Source organism: Corvus hawaiiensis, chromosome 14 (genome assembly GCF_020740725.1).
Source record: "Corvus hawaiiensis isolate bCorHaw1 chromosome 14, bCorHaw1.pri.cur, whole genome shotgun sequence".
In the NCBI taxonomy this organism is placed as follows: Eukaryota; Metazoa; Chordata; class Aves; order Passeriformes; family Corvidae; genus Corvus; species Corvus hawaiiensis.
The window spans coordinates 2,207,999-2,231,654 of record NC_063226.1 but is presented as its reverse complement, the minus strand read 5'-3'; the positions used below and the strand labels follow the sequence as shown (position 1 = coordinate 2,231,654).

Genomic DNA, 23,656 nt, shown 5'->3' with positions numbered 1-23,656 from the left:
AATAGTATTTTCTGTGTTCATTCTGAAACTTTAGCTTGCTAAGTTAAGAAATTAAGCAGCAAGAACAAACACCACAACCACCTTTCAAGGAAAACAGTTATTCCTACCTTATCAAAAAGAGACAAGTACAGCCACCAAATATTTGTAAGTTTGACAGTCCCTAAAAGAAACTTATGTAAAAGAAAAAAAGTGGCCCAATTCCAGCCTGAACTTTTTTAAAAAAGAAAAAATTTTACTACCATACACTGTCTAGTGTTAACCAGGGGTAGATACATCTGCAAAATCAGAAAGAGAAACTTCTCCGTGTGTATAAACCCGTGCAGATTATATTTATACATCGATACATGTACATAAATACAAAGGGATAAAATAAATACCTGCATTGAAACAGGTGACAATGCTGAAAACCAGGAGGGAGCCATCGAAATTTATCACAACTTACTTGTGACCCCAGGCATCTTTTGGGTACAACATACCAAACTCAAAGTTTGGAGCATATTTTACATCTACTGTAAGAATAGACAAACATTCAGTCAAACATCAGAAGTGCTCACAGATCTACAAAGGAAATATTTTTTTCTCTATTTTGCTGGGAATGACTAAGAAACACTCAACTGTTGGAGTTCCCACCTCCCTCTGCCTCGGGTTCATATCACTACATAACAAATCCTAAAAAGAATTTCATAGGAGAGATGAGCATTAGTCCAATTTACTATTTCTCATCATGAAGAGTAAAAAGGTAAATTCAGATGAAGACAAATGGGAGCCAAGACCTTCAGACATCTTCTTGTAATTAAGAAAGTGTCAGAACCTCTGTCCTAAATTTGTTCTGTCAAAAGAAATAGAACAGACCATTGTTTCCAAAGCTAAGACACATTAGAATTTTTATTAGGAGCTCCTAACAAATGAGAAATACAGGAGCAAAACTGTTATTTGAATGTCACTGATTCTTCACGTTTAATACATCTAATTTCCTCTTTCTCTTAGCAGAGCTGCTATTGGAGCTGTCTGCAGCATTACACAGTGCTCAGGCACGAACACAGAAGAGCCACTGGTTTGCAATTGAAATGAGATTTCATAAATCAAGGGAATACAGCATTGCATGTTAGTGGAAAGCTGGCTCTTTGCTATTTTAAAACAATATTTTTAAAGAATACTTTAATTCAAACAGAAAATTATTTTATCAGTAGTGTTAGGCCCAGTTATTTTATATATTATTGGTCTCTTTTCATATCTTGCACATAAAAACATACAGCCTTCCTTTCTCCTTTCAACAGCATCCTTGCTATATGCATTAAAGATATTATCGAACAACTTTAGTTTCTAAAAATCTTCTCCCATATTTGATTGTGCAGCTTGGCTGTTAATTATTTTTTCAGTGTTGATTTCCTTCGTGCAAAGACTCTAGTTTTATTTTTAGTGCCTTATATAATTGTTCACTAATGCCTTATTAAAGCCGAACACCTGTAGCCTCAGTTATCTTATAAATGAGTTAACAAGGAAAAACACTCCCCCAGGGAAGCTTGTATTATATATCTGAACCAGGAGAGTTAAACCATTATGTACCTCCTCAAAGTTAGCTGTTCTCCGGTTCCAGTGTTTCAAGCTGTTATTCCTGCTTTTTGGCAATAAGAAAGGATCAGATTAAGCCCAGAAAGAACAAGCATGGCAAAATGAATTCTTCTATAGGAAGCTTCTGCAGAAGCTCATGACTTTGAATGTGTTAGTCCTTAACAGAGCAGATGGAAGTGTCCTTTTCAGAAGCTTGGCATCGTGCTCTGCAAACAGCCCAGCAGAGATCATACGAGAACCACAGCACTGTTTGCTCAGGATTGTTCATTCTTTAAAACACTGATGCAGGCAGGAGCAAGAGGTTTCTTTGCTGCCTCTGCAAAGCCTTTCCCGGCAAGAACATTGCCAGGCTCCAGAGCTGGCAGCAGCAGCAGCCAGAGGCTGTTGGTAAAGGCACTTTTTGGGGTAAGGTCAGCTGTCCCACTTGCAGCTGAGCCTAAAACCACCCCAGCTCTCCCTGCCCTCGCTGCTGACCCTGGCAGAATTCACCTCCACCAGGTGTGTGTGTCCCAGCCACAGGTGCTGCTCCACCAACAGAGCTCAGCAGGAGGAGGAAGGGCACTCACCTCCAGCAATATTTCCCCCAGTTCAGAACCCCACACTGCCCCAGTCTCAGTGCTGGTAAAGTTTGTTACTTGGACTGGCACAAACTTCTGCTCCCTGAGGCCAGGGGAGAGGACAGACCGTGGCAGTGGGACACCCTGCACAGGCTGGCATTTCCAGCAGATTCACTCTTCTGACAGCAGCCTGCCCTTGACTGAAATGGAAGCAAATCCCCAGTCCAAACAAAATCTCAAAGAATATATGTGGGCAGAGGCCAAAGAGCAAGGACAGTTTTCCAGCACCCTAGAATCTATTGCTTTAATTTGTCTATACAGCTATATAAAACCAGCAATTTATCTTGTCTTTTTCTGAACAGCCTTTTATAAAGCAAATCAAATATTCTCACAAGTGCCATTCCAGAATCATTTCTGAATGGGAAGCTCAGGTCTTCTCAGTATAATTTGATAGTGTGTAATGTAATTGGCCCCTGGCTGATATCTTCATTTATTTCATGCATTTTCAGATTCACATCGATACTGAAATGTGGCACAACCCTTGTCCTCTTGAGGGAACAAGCTTGTAACATAAACCTGGAGGAAGAAAAAGTGACTTATCCAAAGTAGGTGTGCCCTGAACAAAAATTCCCAGTATTTTCAGGTGTCTCTTTCCATGCTTCCTTCTGGGCTGTAGCTCTATGTAAAAGTCTGACAGAGAAAAGATATCTGGGTTAGCACCTACGCACTAAATCTGTAATAGATGATTCCCAATAAAAATAAAAATAAAAAATTCACCAGATGAGCACTAAAGTAATTAAAGCCTATCAAATTGATCCTTATTGCACCATTGGTAGGATATATCCAGACAGGACTCTATTGAATTCCCATTACCTTCACTGAAATAATGCAGATCTACTGCCTCTTCTAAAAATGGTTCTCTGAGCTTTTTCACGACGACTGTAAAATAGACTTACTGGGATGTCGTAAAACAATTCTTCGTTTATTTACAGGTATGAAAATACAGCCCCAGTCACAACCCGACAGATTTCACAGAGCATCACAAACCCCAGAATATATGGTCAGTTTAAATATGTAAAATAAAGATGACCCAGTTCAAATAATGGCCCAAGGGCCTGAGTGTTGTAAAGTTGACACGTTTGAATTATAGGAAAACCAAAGTGTCCAGAGCTAATTAAATCCATTCATCTTGGATTTTAAGTTTCAGACAGATCTGTAATGAAAATTTATTTCATTTTCTTTCTGTTACTTATTCCAAATCTCTCTATAGCTCTGCTAAATGACCATATGTTTGGCAAATCCGGGATCTGGTAACTGGGAAGGGCCTTGTGGTGCTGGGAGCTCTGGTTTTTAACAAGAATAACCATGACTCTCCAACACTGATAATGTATTAATCCAACAAAAAGCAGGTCTGTGAAGTTAAACTGTGAATAAGGTGTATTAGAGCTCACAGAGCCTCCCCCACCCCCTGGTTTTGAGTTGTGAGGGAGCTGTAGCACTCACTGGACACAGCTCTGGTCAAGAGGTTGAAGAGAACTGGACTTATGCAACCAATTTGTACCACAGCACCCCGGCCATGAGGCTGAAGGACCCTAAGGGGCAGAACCACAGCAGCTGTTGGACACCCAGAGTGGGATTCAGGACACAGACACTCAGTACCCTCACCCAACAGCAAAGTTTTCCCTTGCTCACCTCATCAGATCAGTCTTGATGTGGCCCTGGTTCCTCAAGGACCTGCTCTAGGACCCGGAGCCCAGGAGCCTGGGGAGCCCTTGCTCCATCCATCACTCTGCTGGCATTGCAAACCTGGAAGCTGTGGGTTCAATCCAGGACTCTTGGGGCTTCCCTGCTGCAGAGCTGGAAGCCTGGAACTTCTGGGCTGGGTTCCCGGGGCCTGTAGTGCACAGGCAGCCTGCATGGCAGAGCAGCCATAAGGCACAGATCCTGAGAGCCCTGCATCTGCTCAGGGAAATCGATATTTGGGTAGAAACAGAGAAACTGAAACACACAAAAAAAGACAATTTCACTGAGCAGCTGGGGTATGGAGAGAGTGCATATTTGGAAGCATTGCATTTTATTCCCTGAGTTTGGGGAATAGGGGTGGTTTTGCTTTTCACTTGTTTCATTTAATCCCTCATTCAAAGAAACAGAAGCATCAAAATGCTTTAGGTTGGTCTCTGAGCAAAATCTCCCCTTTTCTTAAAATACCCAAAACATGACTCACAAGCTGAAAAAAAAATCGTGACAGCTCTGATAAAGAATGGATGAGACAAAGTGGAAACAACAGACACCAGTTCAGAGAAAAGCTCTCAAAATAATTATGACACGAGATCTGTGCTCCCTAAAGTTACAGAGCAGACAAGGAGACACCAGTACTACCTAAGCAGCACAGGAATGTGCATCTCTGCCTGGATTCTATCACTTGCAGTCATTCATCATCAATTTGTCCAGGCCTCAGTCACTGCCACTGCACCTGGATGCAGATCAAGGACTCTGCAGGACATGGAGAATGCCCAGGGATGCATCTACCTCAGGACTGGTGGCAGTTTCTTCCCTGACTTACTCCTTCTGCTTCTGGTGTACCAGGAATGATTACAGTTGTGTTCTGTCCATCTCTCACCACATTTAATTTGATGCCTGTAGCCTCCTTTCTCTGAAAAAAGACACCAAAAAAAGTAGCTAGGCACATTTAAGCAAGAATGCACAGTTTCACAAGACCAATCTCTATTATTTATGTGTTTGTGTTCATCATGATTATGCCTTAATCAGTATTTGGGACTACAGCCTTAATCATATTTTCCCCCATTATATAAATGATGAATGACAAATAGTCACAGGACTAAAAAGTAGATCAAATCTGTTGAATAATGACAGCTGGAAATGCCTTTTGTTGTGCCAAATGAGATATCCAGCTGTGACTCTGACTTGACAATTATCACTTAGTTAATCAATCAGGGGAATTCCAGGCAAATGACTCCAACCCAAAGGTCAGGAGTGGTTATCACTGGTGTACTCCGTGCTGCAGAGCATTCTAAATAGTTAAATGGCTCTATACACATGCGTGGCTTTTATTTGCAATTTATTCATGATTTTACATTAATCACTGACATCCTGACACCTAATTAGTAACACTCCCAGGCAGCTCGGGGTGAGAACTACCATACGTATTTTAATAATCAAAGTTGAGACAGCAAGCTAAAATCAGGGCTTCAAAATGAAGAGTGACAGTCAGTATTTAATTAGTTTCATCTGTACATACTCTTTTCCTTTTCACTACACACCGTTCAGGCTCACTCAAAGTCAAACAGAAATTAAAGTAAAAAAGCTTTCAAAGATACTTTATAGAAATGCTACAAAATTCCATTAATATATGAATAGTGTAATTTATCATCTATGGCTTAGAAAATACTATGGAATTCTGTCATCAGCTCTCTGCAGAAATCACTGACATCATTTTTGGCTCCAAAAAGCTTAACTGCCATCCACATGCTAAGCTACAATCTGAGGATTTAGAAGTGAGCATTTGGAAGATTTCTAAGGACTAGGCCCTCTCTCTTATTCAAGGATGCTTCGGGGTAGTACTTATTTAATTAGAAATTAATTTCACACTAAACCATGTTTTTTCTTGGCTAATTAATGACAAATCTGTCAAGGAGATTTACCTGGAAAACCATATTTCCTATCTTTTCATCGCGTGCTGCTTTCCTTTTGTATTACTTTGTTGTGACATAAAGTTCTTCTTTTAATCTGGAAAGAAAAAAAATTCAAATCATTCAACTTGAACCAAAATATTTTTTGTTTTTTTCAAATATCACCTTCTCCAAATTTTCTCAGGGTTCAGGCCATTTTGGACTATTTGATTTTGCTTCAGCCAAGAAGCCTCAGTTATTCCCAGCGTTCCAGTGCTCGCTAACTTCCACACAGGGCTTTGTTTCCCCAGCAGACAGATTTAAGCTCTTTAAGGAGTGCCAGGGGTTTTTCACCTGGAGGGTTCATTCACATGGATTCAGCTGGGATCTTCCAAACACTCAACATTATAGACTTCACCTACTGTTGTATGCAGAACACATAAAATGTAAGTTACAATTCTGACTGGGGCATTTCATTAAAAAAAAAAAAACAATACCATGCAGATAGGCTCTCATTTTTGATAGTGAATTTCATAGGGATTTGTTCTTTTCTTTGGATCACTTACAACAGCCTTGTTTCTTAGCAACCGCACGTGGTAGAAGACTTTGACACAGAAGAAATAACAATCCCTCCAGTCAGTAGGACAGTGAAAACCAGAAAGAAGCAGCAAAATCAAATGTAGCTTGTTTGGTGGTTTTTGGCCCAAACCACTCGCCCACATTCTCCGAGCCTTCTCCTCAAGAAGCATGGAAGATGGGAAAAGTTGTGCTGCCATGGAACTGAATTTATTCTTTTTTCTCTTTATGGGAGCAACAAATCCAAAATAATTTCATGACAGTACTTACCATATAATCACAACATATAAAGCCCAAGCAATGGAAAAAACTCCATAATTATAAGAAAACAAACAATTACATACCTTCAGACTATTATGATTAAATTCGATATGTAAAGGGTTTGGAAACCAGTATTTGTCAGTTGTGCAAAATTATTCATAACAGGTATTTAAAACAAGGTAAATTCTAAATTGTGCCACTTTTGGTTGTCATTTTGAGTCTTTTAGCCACCTGTTTTAGTGAGCTCCTACAATGGAAAGCACCCTCACATCTGCCTTTTTCTGATGGCATTTATCATCCTTTTTCTCAGCAGCTCATGCCAGACTCCAGTGGTGCAGAATGATTGGAAATTTTTTCTCCTCCTGTGAACATGTGAAGCACCCATCTTAAACAGCAAAGACTATCACCATTCCCTCCCACCCAACTGGATCAGAAAGGCAGCAATTTCACATGTTCTGGTCAAGACATTTGGATGCAGAAGAAGAAGAACATGCAAAAGGCTGGGAATGACTTTGTGGATCCACATTTAAGCACTATTGTGCAAACTAAAGCTGATCTCCACTGCCACGTAATCTATCTTCTCCTGTGATAAAATCCAAAAAAAAATCTAAGAATTATTATTATTTTTGCTTCAGCAAACAAAGGTGTTCTCTGACAGCACAGCTTAAACTGACAGCACTGCCTAATTGTGCTGGTAACATGGAAAGATTGCAAGTTATGTTTTTGGAGGATCTGAAGAGCTGATGGATATTTCAAGAGCCAGAGTCTACATCCACGCTGAAATTCTGTCACTCCACAAGATGATACCACTCCATAAAAGGTCAATTACATAAATGTATGGGTGTTAACACATGTAATGTATCTAAATGTGAAATATAATCCTATATAAAAATATCTGAGAGAAAATTTAAAATATTATATTCGTGGCTTACACTATTAGGGGACTGAAAATGCTCCAAAAAAGTACAAAATACATAAACACTTGTACTAGAGAGCTCATACACTGATACCAAAGAGATAAGAGAAACAAAGGTTGGAAGAATTTTAAAAATACAGGATGCAGCAAAGACCACTCAAAACACTTTTAGCACCTCTTGAAGCATCTGAGGATCTTTAGTCCACTGATTTATTTATGATTTCTCTTCTATTGTCAGTATTAAATGAGAATCCTGCCATGACCTTTGCCTATGAAAAAAAAGTCATCAATCAAAACTCAGAAAAAACCCCACAGTGCAGAAGCAATAATGAAGTTTTTCTGAGGATTCACAGGCTCTGCTTCATAAGGAGCCCTGAGTGTTAATATAGAAACTTCATTTTACAGCTTATCACCTATGATGTTCCAGTTAACCACAGCAACAGCCAATTATTCAAAGGACTAAAGCTTCAGCTCTTATTCCTCTCTACTCCCCACCTGACCTACTTGCTACACTCACCACATCAGGTACCTTGCAAGCATAGATTATATTTAAAGTTTGTATTTCTGATGTATAAAATAGACTTCTATTTGTCCAGCACACTGCCTTATAGGAGAGAGTTTCAATGATTATTGGAATTCTATTGCAGTTCTTCCCCTATGCCCAGAAACAAGCTGAACATGTTATCATCTGCACTGAATTTTATTCAAAGGTGTATGGAATAGATGAGCTCTCTCTCGCTTTCGAGTTGCGACATCATTGTGACTTCTGGATATTTTCATTCTAAGGTATCTTTTTTTATTTTTTCTTTTAAATAACCTGTATTGTTGGCAGGAGCTATGAATCCCTATCTGATGGCAGCAAATATATTCTGTAACTCAGGTATAGGGGCTCTCTTTTAAGAGAAACCCATTGTGAGGCTTCACTTCACAGGCTGGGACTATTGTGCAGTTTGCTCAGTAGACAATGCAATGTGTTGTTTTTTGCTCCTGGTTTGAACAGCCAGGACAGAAAGGGAAGTGTTTGATTACTGTCCAGCAGCCTGTTTTCTATCTCTGCCTCCCAATCACAAAACACCCCGTGGATGTGGCTTCAGCTTCTGTATGAACGCAAGAATCTAGAAATACCTATTAAAACTTTGCAGCTAAGCATAACATTCTAAAAAGGATCTGATTTCCAAGAGAGCAACTGAGACTCCATGAAAAGAATGGATAGCACACCATAGAAATGGCTCAGAAATGACACAGAACCAACGTGCTGTGCAGGAAAGGAAATGGAAAAATGAATAAAAAAGCCATAACAGAGTGTGTGAACAGTTGGGAAAAGAGAATCTCCAGGCTTCCCGAGTTAGATGGTGGAAGGAAAGCGTAGGGGATGATGACTTCAGAGATACAGCAAGAATCCCTATTGTATAGAGACTTTTAAGCCAGCAGATAAGTGTTCTGTTTAGCTTACCATGCTTGAATATATTACTTGATTATGAAAACACAAATCTCTGCTGAACAGGGAGGGAGGGTTTTTACTTTTTTTTATTCCCTTTTTAAAATATTTAGCGCCTATCAACATTTCAGACAGAATATCAGAGTTCAAGAGTGATGGGGGGTTGAAATTTGGTTAAATGGGCTTTTGTTTGCTGGTTCTGTTCCACGTCTCAGGTACACTGAATGTGGTGTGAGTTAATGCATCACTCATTTCCTCAGTGTTAAACTAACCCAGCAGATCCTGAAAATCAACATTATCTCAGCAACAAAATGGCAGTGTTAAAAATGAAAAGGTAGCATTACCTATTATTTTTGGTAGAAATAATAAAACCAGAAGTAAAAAAACTCAATTATTAAATTGGCATCCAGTGAAATTGAATATAAAAAAAGTGCTCATGGAATTATGGTGAGCTAATCATGAAACACTTTTGATTAAACATAGGAGGTTTACCAGAAAATGCCAAGCACCAAGTAACTCCCTGCAAATTGATGGTTTGGGAGGTTTATTCATGTGGGGAGAAATGCAGTGCAGGGAAAGAAAACACTGCTGCAATTAGCAACAATGTGTAAATTTGAGATTACTAATTTAGTAATTACAAAAAGGGAAACTTCTTTTTGAAACTTCAAGTGGGTAAGTGTTGCATTGCCTATTCTCAGTACTTTAGCACCCAGATCAGTGATTCTGAAATCATATTGTTGTTGAAATTCAAGGTTGTGTGATGTGTCAATATACACAGATCTTTACATGGGGATGTTCTTCTCTCACATAGAGATGGGTTGAACAAATAAATGGAATTTGGGACAAATAAATTTCATTGAATTTTTGTGAAGAGATGCTGCCTTGCCATCTGCACAGGGCACTCTGGTGAATTTCCTTCTTGATGCAGAAAGGATAATTGTATTTGCAGCTTGGACAAGATACACCCATATCAGGGTCAACTTTTTGTGTCTGGAACTTCATTTAATTCCCACAAGCGGGGATAAAAAATGGCCTCAGAATACTCTGAGCAGTTAGTGCAGAATGATGCAGTGATGAGTAAAAATGCAGTGATTTACACTATATAACAAACTCCTTCTGAGAGCTGGAGAGCTGGATATTTTTAGGTAAAGAATGTCAAAGAGTGATTTCAAGTACATCAAGGATGTATTCCATAAATTCTGTAACTCTTCTTTTAAGTATTTTTCATGGGCTTAAAGGCTCAAGTCTCTTTAATTTTAGAGATTATTTTTTGAAAGGGTATGGTTTATTTGCAGACAACTTTTCATAGACAGCTACAGAAACCTTTCTGCTGCCTTCCTATTGAATTTACTTTAAATGCAGAAAATCTGGGGGGTCCTCAATTTGGTCTGTCAGCTCAACAGCAGGAGAGCAGTACTATGATAGAAACATGTTAAAAATGATAAATAGCTCCAACCACTCCAAGACTGAAAATAAATAGTGACCCCCGGTGAACAAAATTATTTGGAGTGTGGTCCTTCATGATTAGCAGAGATCATCTCCCATTGTGCTATAAATCTTGCAAATGGATTTCCACCACTTATTCCTGCTCAGAATCTATTATCACTGTCACATTAAAAGGGTACAGATAGTAAAGAATATCAAAGAGCAAGCTGCAAACACTGACCAAAAATCAGAGTAGGGAAATGTCTGACTGCTGTGCAAGAGTCATTGAGCAGATTTGAAAACAAGCCAAGGATAATCATGTACTTTACAAAACACAAGGTAAACATCAAAAAAAAAAAAAAAGGTGAAACAGAAATCATTTTTGACACACACAAAATCATCAGCAGCTGTATCTAGATACTGTATTGTTACATGGATTTAAAAAATGCTATTGCTTCTAAAGTCATTGTAGGGTCCTTGCAAACCCTCATGGAAGAGGAATCCAGTGGTTTCAACAAGACTTCAGCATTTTATTCCTATTTTAGACCATGTCCTCGAAAGGAATCAAGTTTTTCTAAGCAAGTCAAGCGAGTGCTCAACTAGACTCAAACACTATTGTCCATAATATTGTCTGGAAAATAAGATTACTTCATGAGTAGTCAGAAAGACAATATTGAAAGCAAAATTTTTTTAAATCCCAAATTAATTGGGCTAAAACCAAAATGTTTTTAACTTGCTCATTATCTAGAGAAATAAATAAATAATAGAATAATAGAAAACCATCAAACCTTCAGACACCATTAGCTTCACATTAGATGGAGGACTCTTCCTAAGGATCTCGAGTCCTGTGAGATATTAAAATCAGAACTAGGATTTGACAGCAAGTATGTGCTATTAGATCCTGCAATTTTATAGCAAGCAAGCAGTTTAATTAACCAATAAAAGTGATGTTGCTTTTAAGAATTTCCCTTGCAAAACAAGTGATTGCACTATTGCAGAGAGAAACAATTCCCTCGACTTCCCATCACTGCCACAGGCACACACATCGCCCTCACTCACAGCCCCTCCTATCAATCCTAACACCTTCAGCTGAACAGCCAAGGGGAGGTACAGACTGCAAGATCTTTAGCATTTTTCCTATAAAATCTTACAAAAGCAGGAATTCAGAGGCCTGATTGCATCAGGTACTCCCAACAATCAAGTTTTAGCCTTGAAATCCTCTCAGCCACCCTTGGAAATCTGAATTAAAATGTAATTTCCTTATCTGAGAGATGACAGCTCTGTGATCTGTCCCAAACAGCTCATCTTGATAATTTCTGAATTCCTACAGCAGATTCTCTTTGGTTATTCTGCTTCTCTGTCTGGTTCCTGAGAATCACAACAAAACTTCCTGAACTGGAAACAGAATCAAGAAGGTTTTTTGCATAAATACCAGCTCTGGATATCCATGAAATTCCTTTCAACCAGACTGTGAAAAGCCAAACCCAATGATTATTGTATCAACTACAAACACTCAGAACCAAGGAACAACCTGGCTGGATGAAATCATATGCATTTAATGATATTGCAAATAGGAAAAAGAGATCTCTCTGTCATGGATGCCTTCCCAAAATTTCATGCTGAGTTTCAGCAGACTAAGTATTTGAAAACCTTGAGGTGTTTGTTTTCCTGTAATGAAGATATTTTCTTTTTCTTCTGTTCAGACAGTATGAAACTGAGCTGTTAACACCTGTCCACTGAATGCTCTTTTATATGTCTCTAATTCACCAGTTTGGGCTGCATTCTTGTGGAAAAAAAAAATAAATAAAAGATTTCACAAGGCAAAAGTATTTGTGAGAGAAAACTCCACTGCTTTCCTGACTTTCATGGGAAATTGGCCATGTGTGATGGAAATACTGACGTATTTATCACAGGCTGAATCACATTCAGCTCAAAAAGACATTTATCATTATAAAGAACATGCAGAGTTTCACTAAGAGGGAATAATATGTTCTGCTTTTTCTTTCCATCATCTTTAATATGTTTTATATAATCAGTTTCCAGATTATTTGGGTCATTTAAACAGCAAAGCTTGCTTATAAATTCTACAATATAAACAAGGTGCACAGCAGAAGTTGATAATGAACACGAAAAATGTGTAAGAAATGTAGTACTGGAAAATACAACATGCTTCAATGACACCATCAGGAAGTGAATTAGAATATTTGTCAAGTAACACCATTGTAATCTTTCCATCAGGAGTCTCTTCAAGTTACTTATAAAAAACTTCGTTAAATTTTATTTTAGGCACCTTTACACACACACACAGAGTAGATTACACATAAAAAGGAACCCCTAATTTTATATTTTTACATGTATTTTAATTGTTCAATTGTTTTGTTTTCCTCCAGTCATAATTTATTCTGCAAAAGAACTGAGACAGAAACACTACTGCCCATCACTGCCTATTGCCAGCTTTTCAGACCCCCATCAGATATAAACTCTGTTCACTCTTCATAAAACCTGTTCTCTCCTGGGGCCCTCACCTGTGTCTGCTCAATGGCTCAGATTTCAAAGGTAGGGGACAAATAAATCAGCAGCTGAGCCTCTGCTGTTGCCAGCAGCCACTCGCTGGATGCTCCCTTCAGTACAAGTGGTCACCATGTTGCTCCCTGTCCCCACAGATCCACATTTCCCATCTGCTCTTTGCTTTGCCTGGTTAGACTGAAGACAATCAGGCAAATAACATTTGCTCCCATGTGTTTGGAAAGCATTTAGCAGAACACTGGAATTCCAGTCCTGAACCCACTGCTTCTTTCGTTCCTTACCTGGGTAATGGGTTGGACATAACTGAAAAATCATTTTATATGCATTGAAAAACCCACCTGCTATAATGTCCTTGCTCAATAGAGGTGTAGCATCTTTTTTATCAGAGAATGAAAATAAGATACAGATTTGCTAGCACATTCTTGGAGTAGATTTTTCAATATGGAAACAACCTCCAGATACAAACTACCCCTCCAGCATGGACTTTCCTGCCAGGGAAGCAGAGGCCATGCAGGGACACTCACAAAGCTCATACCTTGACCTGCTGTGATTTTGGCCATGGAACTTTACAGATCAGGCCAAACTGGGCCACTGCTTCCTCCTGCTCTGCACACCCAAATCACCTTAAATGAGACAGAATTAACACACAGCCAAAGACACAGTTGTGAGAGCATAAAGAACATGAACAATCCGCATTTAGACATAGTCCAAAGACAGATCCCTGAAGGATTCAGAAATGTAGTAAACCTCAGTCATTTTTATAGTCTCAAAGCAATTATGTTACTATTATCCCTTTATGTATTTATAAAAAATACTGTGACTGACAATTTGAATTCATGGGACAATATAAAGGCACACCTGCAGTCACCTTAGCCAAGTTTGTTTAAATCCACAGCGTGGATGGTGCTGAAGAGCACAGCTCAAAAAACCGAAGGCAATTTAAATTTATATCTTTAACCTTTTTCACCAGTTCCTTTACCTTAAAACAAAAACTGAAATGCAGACTTATATCATCCTCACCACCAATTGAACTTTATTTTATTCCTAAACCAATATCACTATTGTAGTACACACATATGGAAAATACTCCCACAGTACCTCAGCTGATATTTGTCACTATCTTACCCTTAACATAGTGAAGGTTTCATACTTCAGAAATAAAAACATTCCACTTAGACCTTCACTAAAATACTATTTTTATGCTGTTCTATAAACTATTTTGTACTCTTGCTTAAAATAATTACTATGCCCAGCCAGTTTATGTACACAAAGAAAGATTTTTAAAAAAACCCCAACACTTTTTATCTACTGTTAGTTTCTACACTTAAAATTAATATATCATTTCTGGAAGCTCTGCTCACTAGAACTGGCAGATGCTCCATGGAAAATTGCCATTAACAATTAACACATAATGAACAATCAACCTGCTGGGGCACCTGGGATAAATTTGGTTTTTTTCAATGCATTATTATTCCACTTGAGTGAGATAATAGATTATAATTTTAGAGAAAGTGACATATGGAACATTTATGAGACTTTGCAAAAATCATTTGAGGCCCTTAACTTAAAACATTTATCTCACTCCTGGAGGGGAGGGGAAGGACTTTGACAGGGAGATTTTGGTGGGCCAATTTTCTTAAGGGAAGATTGAAAGACTTTTTATCTCAAAGCCACTTCAGCTATGAGGCCAAGATTCAGTTTCCAGGTCATGCCTGGCAAAACTATTAGATTTGAAGAGACACTCTTGTTCTTCAACTTTCTCCTTCCAGTGCAAAGACTTGCTCTTGTAGATGTCACATAGTCCCTTATTGCTGAGAGAGTATAAATATATGATTTTGTTATATTCCCATATATATATACATATATATGTATGTATGTATGTCTATATGTAATGTCCCAAACTTTTGGAGTGAAAAATTACTGTTCCAAACACCAATCACAATTATTGTGAAAAATATCAGGGGATAAAAAAACAGCTATTAATTTCCAGGGACACAGAACTTCACAAGCCATCTTTAGTAAATCTTTTCCTCCTCTCCTTCCCAGAGAAGCTGTGCCCAAGTCTGGGTGCTCTGGGATGAGGAAGATGTGGCCCCACTGTTGTGTACAATGGTTCCAGGCACAGCCAGTCTGACCTACTACAATCTATTCAGAGTTTTTCTATTTTCAGATTTCTTACTCGTTACTTATAATGGGTGACTGAGCTGTTCCAAACCTGGCTGTGGTTCAAAAAAGCTTTCAGACATACCAGGAGAAAGAATTCGTAAACCACACTCTTAATTCTTTAATTGTCCACATATATTTTTAGCCCTCAGTATTTATTTGTAAGAGGTTCAGCAGTCTATATAATAATTTGTAAAAAACACACAGAGCAGGGCAAAGCTTTGAAGGAAAAAACTCTTTTGCTGATGAAAGGACAACTGTGAGACTCAAAAGTACAAGCAGGCAATGAAAGCTACAGGAGTTCTCTGCATGAGCAAGGGGAATCAAGCACTGGGTTGTGCGCCTGGCTCTTACCCCTCTGCCTCTGTATCCTTCTTCACCTTAAGGAGCAAATGAACATCTGCTGGCTATGTAGTTATGCCACTAGGACACTAAAAGACAGAAAACCAAGTTAGATATTCCAAATACCTGATGGACTTACAGACTTTAAAGTGATAGAAGCAGTGATAAAAAAGAGTAAATATTCTCTTGAATATGCTCTTACTAAAATAAGGTATGATTATATATGAGAATATTTCTTAATGATTATATATGAGAATATTGCTTATATCTAATTAAAATGTGAATCTGGAAGGGAAATACAATAATAATGATTTATTTGACTGAAATCCTCAAAAGTATTTGAACATCTAATTTTAACAAAAGAGGAGAAATGCTCAGAAGTATTTATTTTTTCTTAGTTCTCACATAAAAATGCTCAGAATAAAGGAGATTCTTATGCAGGCCAGTAATGCCCCAGTTTGAGGTATGATTCCTTCCACCTCACTGAAGCAAAAATGTCACTCTGTGATGCACGTGGGCATTCAGAAACTGGGGAGGTTTTGAGTAAATAATTGGTACCATTTAAGCTAAAAGCAACTTTCCGTACCTAAGAAGAAGAAAAATGGAATCCCAGCACACCAGCCACAGATGTTTGCATATCACACTGTGGGCTCCAAGTTCTGCGACTTCCATCACATCTCAAAACCTTGAACAGCAGCAGGAACCCAGATACACACTTGGAGAGTTCTCTCATCACCTGCAGGGACAGAAGTTGGTGCCAGCAAGATTCTGCCAGATTTGTGGGAGTGCCCCTGAGGATCAGCAGAGATGGCTGCCTTCATCCAGGGGTATATTTTATATAAATACTCCCTCAAGATAAATCTGTACAGAACTAAGCTGGTGCTACAAGACTGGGGAGTGGTGCAGCCCAGAGCTCTTGTAGTTCTCCACAATAAAGTAAAACAGGGTATTTAGGGATGCTTCTCCCTGTTTGTTTTTAATCAAACAAAAGCCAAAACACTCTACCTGTTCTTTCAATAAAGGAGAGTTTTATAAAATAAAGAGCACTGCCTGCTCCTCACATGCCAGAGCATGCAAGAGGAGTAGGGTAAAAATACCCAAGGTCTGCTGTAACAATGTTAACAAAAGCAGCAGGAATAGTTTTATGAATTTTTCAAAGCACATTCCATCATAAACTGACATATTCTCTGCACTGAAGAGCTTCCTTTGCTAAGCTTGTATTTGTGGTCTTCTTGCCATGTTGCCCTTGAAAAAAAGTACAAGTTTACATTCCTGGGAACAGTGAGAAGTTTGAAAAAGAAAGAAAAAGGACAACAAAAAACCCCAGCTCTGGCAATAGCTCAGTGCTTAAAGCAGTCTGAGAAACCAACTGCCCCAAAAGTGTCCCTGTCTCCAGTCACATTTAAAAGGAATTCAGAAACAAGATAAAATAAGTTACTGCCCAAATCCCTGCTAAGAATAAAGGTGGACAAGGAAAACCAGTCACATCTTTTGTTGGTTAAAAAGATGCAAAATTGGCCCAGCAAAATTCCAGTCATTTGTCAATTTGACAGAATTCAGTTAATAGAAAAGTAACAAAAACAAAAACAACAAACAGAACAATAAATTGAGGGCTATACTTTTTCAGAACACCAAAATAAAGATAGAACACACTTCAGCTATAGAGTACAATATCTACATTTTACTTCTTTGATACAATATCTTTCTATGAATTTCACCTGTATCTCTTAGATTTTTACATGAAATAATTAACCAGTCTCTGGAAATGCTTTTGTCATATGTGAAAAAGATGGTCAATGATTTGGGGCTTATGATAAATTAGGAAATCCCTAGTTCATCTCTTCAACATAGCTGGTGTAGTTTCACATACCATGTACCCAGGGGAGGACAGCCTCAAATTGTGACAGAAAGGTAGGGAAAAATCTCACTTTGCACCCCAAAAAGTGACACTGGTTGATTCATAGCTCCTGCTGGAAAATGTGATAGCTTAACATGTCCTGGACAATCCATCTTCCCTTCAAAGACATGCACAGCTGACTGTGCCTCCACAAAAATGCTTCATTTATAATTCTGCAACTCCTGGCTCAGAAACTTTCTCCAGGTTCTCAGGACCTTGAGATGGAACAATCCTGACTCTCACTGGTGTCTTCCAGGCAGGCTGCCCCATTCCTAAATACAGTTTGCTCTGTGTTTTCCTGCCTGTCCTGTACTTCAGGACATACACACAATACCTAAATCAGCTCTGCTGCCTTTAACACAGCCCACAAGCTCTCCTGATACTGGGTATTTGGAAATGAGCAGATATTTACAGACATTTTTCACATGCAAATACCTTGTGGATTTTGGATGGATGCTTGAGAGCTGACTTGTCCTTTAACCTTCCTTTGTCCGTAGCAAAGTTCAGCAATGTGGAAATCCAAGCACATTTCTCATTTCAGGACATCTCTACTGAGGGTGCTCTTTCCTTTCCTGCTTTTCCCAATGATTTTCCCTTGCACAGTAACTAGAAGCCACATACCTCTTGGAATTTCTGGTGAAGCTTTGTGTCTGTGTTTTCTCATTTTTAATAGGCTAATTTTCCTTCTCAGAAAGATTTTGTGAATTCTACAACATCTAGGAAGGCTAAGGACAAACTGTGAAGATTAGACAGTTTGCAGATTTTTCTGTCTGCTTATTAGGCACAGTGAGTTTGATCTAAATGAGTTTTCTTCGTTCTCCCTTTATTTTTCTCCCTATAATCTCTCTCACTCGCACGTAATTCACATATGAAAAGAAAAAGCCTAACAAAAGAAAGAAATGTTAAATCATTGTTCTGCTTTAAATTCTCAATCCCCTGAGTGGTTCCCAACCCACAAGTGCTTCTTTATTCCTTTCATTCCAATTACCATTTAACCATCAAACAAAATAACCAGCAAAGGAAGTAAGTTATGCAATATATGGCATTCCCCTGGAAATATTAAGTAGTTTTTACAATAGGTTATTTGACAATGCTGAGAAACAGATAGAAGTAATTAACATCAAATTGTTACTTTCCTCCAAAGGAAAATATTTGTTTAATTCCACCATTGAAATGAAAACAGAAATTTAATTACAACAGTGGTTTTTAACTGCCTGTCCAGACAAACAACAGCACAGTCATATCTCTCTGGAGTCCTATTCAATATGAATGTGGAGCGTAGGTGAGTCAGTGTGAGAACATCACAGGATGCCAACTGTCACCTTCCTCACGTTCCAGAAAAATACCAGCACACAGGAATTTAAGCTCTGTAAACTATGACTACTTGTTTAAAATAAACACATAACTATCAGACAATAAGAAAATTGAAATATCCATTTTCCCATCTTTTATATTTGAGCTGCAGATCTAGTATATGTCTGGTCTGCAAGAGCCCACACTGCAGCTTTCCATACTCTACTACCAGCTCTGAATTAAGATTGCACCCAATGAGATTTTCACCAAGACAAATCAGGACTATCACCAATAATCCTTGAAACACGTGGCAGCAAGAAAACTTGTTTTAGTCTGCAGCAAATAAGAAATAGCTCTTCAAAGCCTTCAAACATCATCTGGTGCTTAAAGGAAACCGCACAAAAGCCTTGAGTTCAGTGTGACCCTCAGGGACAGCTCTGGCCTGTGGGGCTTGACCACAGGAGCAGCAGTGACAGTGACAAGGGACAAAATTTGGCTGAGCAGGAAATACAGTACATTTTAAAATCTATTTTAAAATTAGGAACAGTAACACCACAGGTGTGACAGTAGCTAGTCATCCCCTTCTTGCTTTTTCATTTTGATCTTGCTGTCATTTATTTGTATTTACAGAAAGTAGCTAATTAATTCAGAGTGCCTGTTCATTGTGGGGCTGCATTTCCTTACACACTGAATAACAACATAGAGACGGGTGGGAGAACTACAAAGGGAGAAAAACCAAACAGAAATAGGTTATGAATCTTAAAATTCTTGTGTACTGGGAGAACAAAGAATGAAAGTTGATTTAATATAAGGAATGGGATTTCTGCAGACAATTCAGAACCACAACATTCACAAAGGTGTCTTTCAGTGAGAGTAGCGGAGTAATCATCTCAGGGCTCGAAAAATCCAGCTCTCACTGTACTTCAAAATTTGACTGAAGCCAGCACCTTATCACCATTTGATAATATAATACAGGAAAAAATCCAGGAACACATTAAAGAGCTGGTTCAGTTATAACTGCAGCTGTTTCTTGTAAATTCCATCTTTTGAATAATAAAATTATTGGGCAATTAAAAGCAATTGCCACTTCTGTTTTCCTACTGATAAACACTACAAAAGCCTCAGAACCACTGCTTTTTCCTGTTTATAGGAGAGCTCATCATCATCCTCATCACCATCCAGCAAACTGCTCCGCGTGGGTCACGCTGGATTTGCAACCCGAGCTAAAAAAGGAGCTGCAGTAAGAGCGGGTGGTTAAAGAGCAAATAATCCCCACTGGCAAAGCACAGTGCCACAAACACCCTGCCCCACTGAGCAGGCTCAAACACACTCGTGGTGTGGTTGCAGTGAGGTCTCTTGTCAAATTCCAGTGCCAAACTCATGTTTGAGTACCCGAAGTGAAACTGCTCCATGTAACAGCACACGGCTGGGGAAATTCCCTCACTTCCAACAAAACACTCTGGTGTTTGGGGCTTTTTTATCGTCTTGAGATATATTGTTCAATTTTCCTTGCCTTTACAGAGGGAACTACAACCAGCCCCTGTGCTGGCTCTGTGAGGCCACAGGCATCAGCTCAGCATCCTTCCCCTGAACTCGGCAGCCAGGAGCTCTGGTTTAGCTCAGGGACTGTTCCCTCATGACTGCTTGGCTCTGTACGTGTGGCTGGAGTGGGGCTGCGGGCCCTGGGGGCTCAGACCCCCGGGTGCCAGCAGCTGCAGTGCCAGGGATGCAGGGACCAGCCCCTGAGGAGGTGCATGTTGCACGCACATATGCGTGTGCGTAATATTCTGTGGATACAATATTGCTGCTAGCAAGAATTTCTCTTGCTTCTTTCCAGTCCCGTGAGATATTTTTCTCTCTCACAGAAGACAGAGCAGAGTTCTATAAGCTATGAACACCTGTGTCCTTGCAGAGCTTTGTTTATGGTACAGTAGAAAAATATTTTGACAATGGATGTTTTAGGATTTTAGCCAATCACCCCAAGGGATGGCTGATCCTTTATCCAATTAGGCTATGAAGAAAAACGTCTATAAAAGAGTTTGTAAAATAATTAAATAAATCAATCTTGCTGCACAATTCCTGCCTGCTGGATCTCTCTTCTCCTCCCTACGGCTGCGGGATGCTGTAATAATATTCCTATTCTAACAAATGGAATTCCAGCCTGATCAGTCAGAGAGGGGAACAGGACAGGGCTTTTGATCCTGTTTGTGCACGAGGAGTGAATGTGAGGGTACAGAGCTGCTCAAAGAGATGTATGTACCTACCCCAAACACGTCCAGTCTCACCCACTGCATCTCCATCAGTGAGTGACTAAGTTCAGCTGCTTCTTTTTTTACATATTTACTTGTTCAATAACACTTTCTGCACTTTTAAGCAATTATAATTTGCAAGAAGTTCTGAACTTCTACCTCCTATGCATAAATTATTTGCTGCTATGCTGGTTCAAAATGCCTGTGCTGAAATGGAGTAGGGCAGGATTTTCACAGGCCAGCTGGAAACTGCATGATTTACCTGAGAGAACACATGCAAGTTGCAGTGATCAGCTGTCATCAGCTCGGTGGCAAAACCTCTTCATCAGCCATAGGCTCCAACAGAGTGTATGTGATAAATTTTGTCACCTGCAGTGGGATGAAAGGTAATGCAAAATTTATTAGTACTAGACAAAAATAGCGAATATTTGGATAAAAGTTTCAGTGTAAATGGCACAGAAAAGACTTGCTTTCCCCTTCCATTTCAGATTGTAATGAATATTTAAAATTTTCAACAACATATTCAACCAATAGTCTAAAGACTGTATAACTTTTCAAATTTAAAAAGTGATGCAAAATACGGAGTAGAGGAAGTGCGGGATGCTAGGGTTCTACTTCTGATCATGGTAAATTCAATGACCAGCTGATTAATTGAGATAAATGAGGAGCAAAAGCAAACAAAATAGCTTGAGGTGATAGTTAACTGACCACAAAAAAAAAATCAAATAAATCACACTTTTGGGGAAATTTCTAGTGGAGTGACATTTGCAGCTGTTTGTGGGAAGTGATCCACTGAAAATGTCGAAGCTCTTTACCCTCTGCTCTAACACACAATCCCAAACTTTGATGTTCATTATACACAAAAATAAATTAATATTCAGACCTTCTAACAAAAGAAGAAGGATTTTCTCTAAGGGCCTTGACAGTTAAAAATTTGTAGAACACCTTGAGAACTAAAATAAAGAGGAAATATAAGAAAAGCTTCCTCTTTGCAATGTTGCAAGGCAGATCCTTCTGCACTTCATTATACCCCAGCAGGAGTAATGCTGGGAGTGGGAAGGGCTGGCACCCATCACACACCAGCTGAAGCAGTTTCTTTACAACATCATCACAGTGCCAGGAAAATTAATCCACAAACACCAGAGGTTTATGTCCAAAAAGGAGACAGAGGAGTCCCGTTACTTTATTCGAATAAAGGGAGAGCCCGTGGGGCATTTCCCCTGAGGTTTCTCCAGCTGTTAAGAGGGCGCAGCCTCCTTTTTATCCCAATTTCCCGGCTGCATTTCCCTCTCTCTTTCCCCATTGGCTGAGGTACTTCCCAAATCCCTTAATACAGACCCCATTCTAATGTATACCCCCCCTTTTTCTTTTCCTATGGAATAATTGGTTCTTCCCATCGCTTCTTTCGTCTCTCAGTACCTAACTTTACCTATCAGCAGACCCACAGTTTGTTTGTAAAGACAAATCCCTCTCACTCCTTGCATCAATCTGTAGAATTCCTCCCATTGTTTCTTTGACCTCTCAGTATTTGGCTTTTACCTAGCAGCAGACCCACAGTGTGTTTGTAAAGAAAAATCTATCTCATTCCTTTCAATAGGGAAAATAGAGTCTGAAAATCTGTCCTCTCTCCTCTCACCAGGCTCCCAGCTCCCTTCTGCTTGGTGCTTCTCGCACGCCTCTGCAGGGAACCGCACTTTTCTGGGCCAGTGCAGGACTCAGGTGTACACACACGCCTGAAACAGAAAACACTCTGCATCTCCAGTTCCAAACTTCAAACTTCAGACCAGACAGGCACAGAGAGACCAACAGAGGCATCTGACCAACATTAGAAAGTAAGAAAAACAATAATGCTGGAGTGTGAAGTGCACATTGATGGGTGACCAGAGGCCACAGAAGTGACTGATTTCTGTATACAAAGAAACATTCTTGCTGTATCCCCCATTTCAAAGCAGCAGCTATCTTCATTTACAGCTAATCTGCTAAAACACACCCGAGAAGTGTTGTAGGAGTAAAAGCCACTGAATGTTCCAGTCATTTTACAAGCAACACTTAATTTTACTGCTACCGTGTTAAGCTGAGCAATGGAAGGAAACACAATCAAATGCTCATTGTATTTAAAGGGCTTCAAAAAGATCAATTATCTTTATATGGATAAGAAGCTGCTATCGATTTCCACAGTGTTATTCAAATTCCATTTAAACAATGAATTGCTCTGCTTTGTTATCAGCAAGAGGAATGCATTATGGTGGTGCAACCCAATACTTAACACTGCTCAAGCAAGCACAGAGCAGTGGCTTCTCTAAACCAGGGAAATCTCTCCAACATCGATCTTTCTAATGGAATGGAGCAAGAAACAGATTTCTTTTCCAGCATTCCTAGGAAGACACTGGGCAGAAATAGTGCATCTCTAAGAGATGCAAGGTAAAACCCACTTAGAGATGCCAGCAATTCAGTCCAGGGCTGTACCTGGCTGTGGGTTTGGGGACAAAAGAAAATCACTTTCATCGAATCACAGGCAAGGCTGACTACCTTCGAGGGAAATTCACTGGCATCCAAAGTGTCACAAAGAAGAAAAACCCTTGCTGGATACCTAATCAAGCCAAGCAAGTCTTTACATATTACACAAATTTTTTTCTTCCACATTTTAGTCGATTTAACCCGGTAATTTTATGGAAATGCTGGCTTTTGAACAATTCCGAACCTCTCCACAAATTGATATGAATTTAGGCAAGAGAAAAGAAGTTATTCATGGTTTGAAAGGACAGAGTCAGGCCTAGAAAGAAAATCTGATGAAAATACAAGTGTTTGCAGC

At 39.2% G+C, this 23,656-nt stretch overlaps 1 long non-coding RNA gene across 1 annotated transcript in view; it reads right to left on the bottom strand.

The window, feature by feature from the left end:
• Positions 1-22,564, bottom strand: part of LOC125333269 — a 28,007-nt gene extending 5,443 nt beyond the window's left edge. The window contains exons 1-6 of the long non-coding RNA XR_007206821.1: positions 22,481-22,564; positions 21,107-21,213; positions 15,992-16,141; positions 15,418-15,494; positions 5,792-5,876; positions 4,659-4,782 (exon numbers count right to left, since the gene is read on the bottom strand). This is a non-coding gene — a long non-coding RNA (uncharacterized LOC125333269). The remainder of the gene's footprint in view (positions 1-4,658; positions 4,783-5,791; positions 5,877-15,417; positions 15,495-15,991; positions 16,142-21,106; positions 21,214-22,480) is intronic.
• Between the last annotated feature and the right edge of the window lie 1,092 nt (positions 22,565-23,656).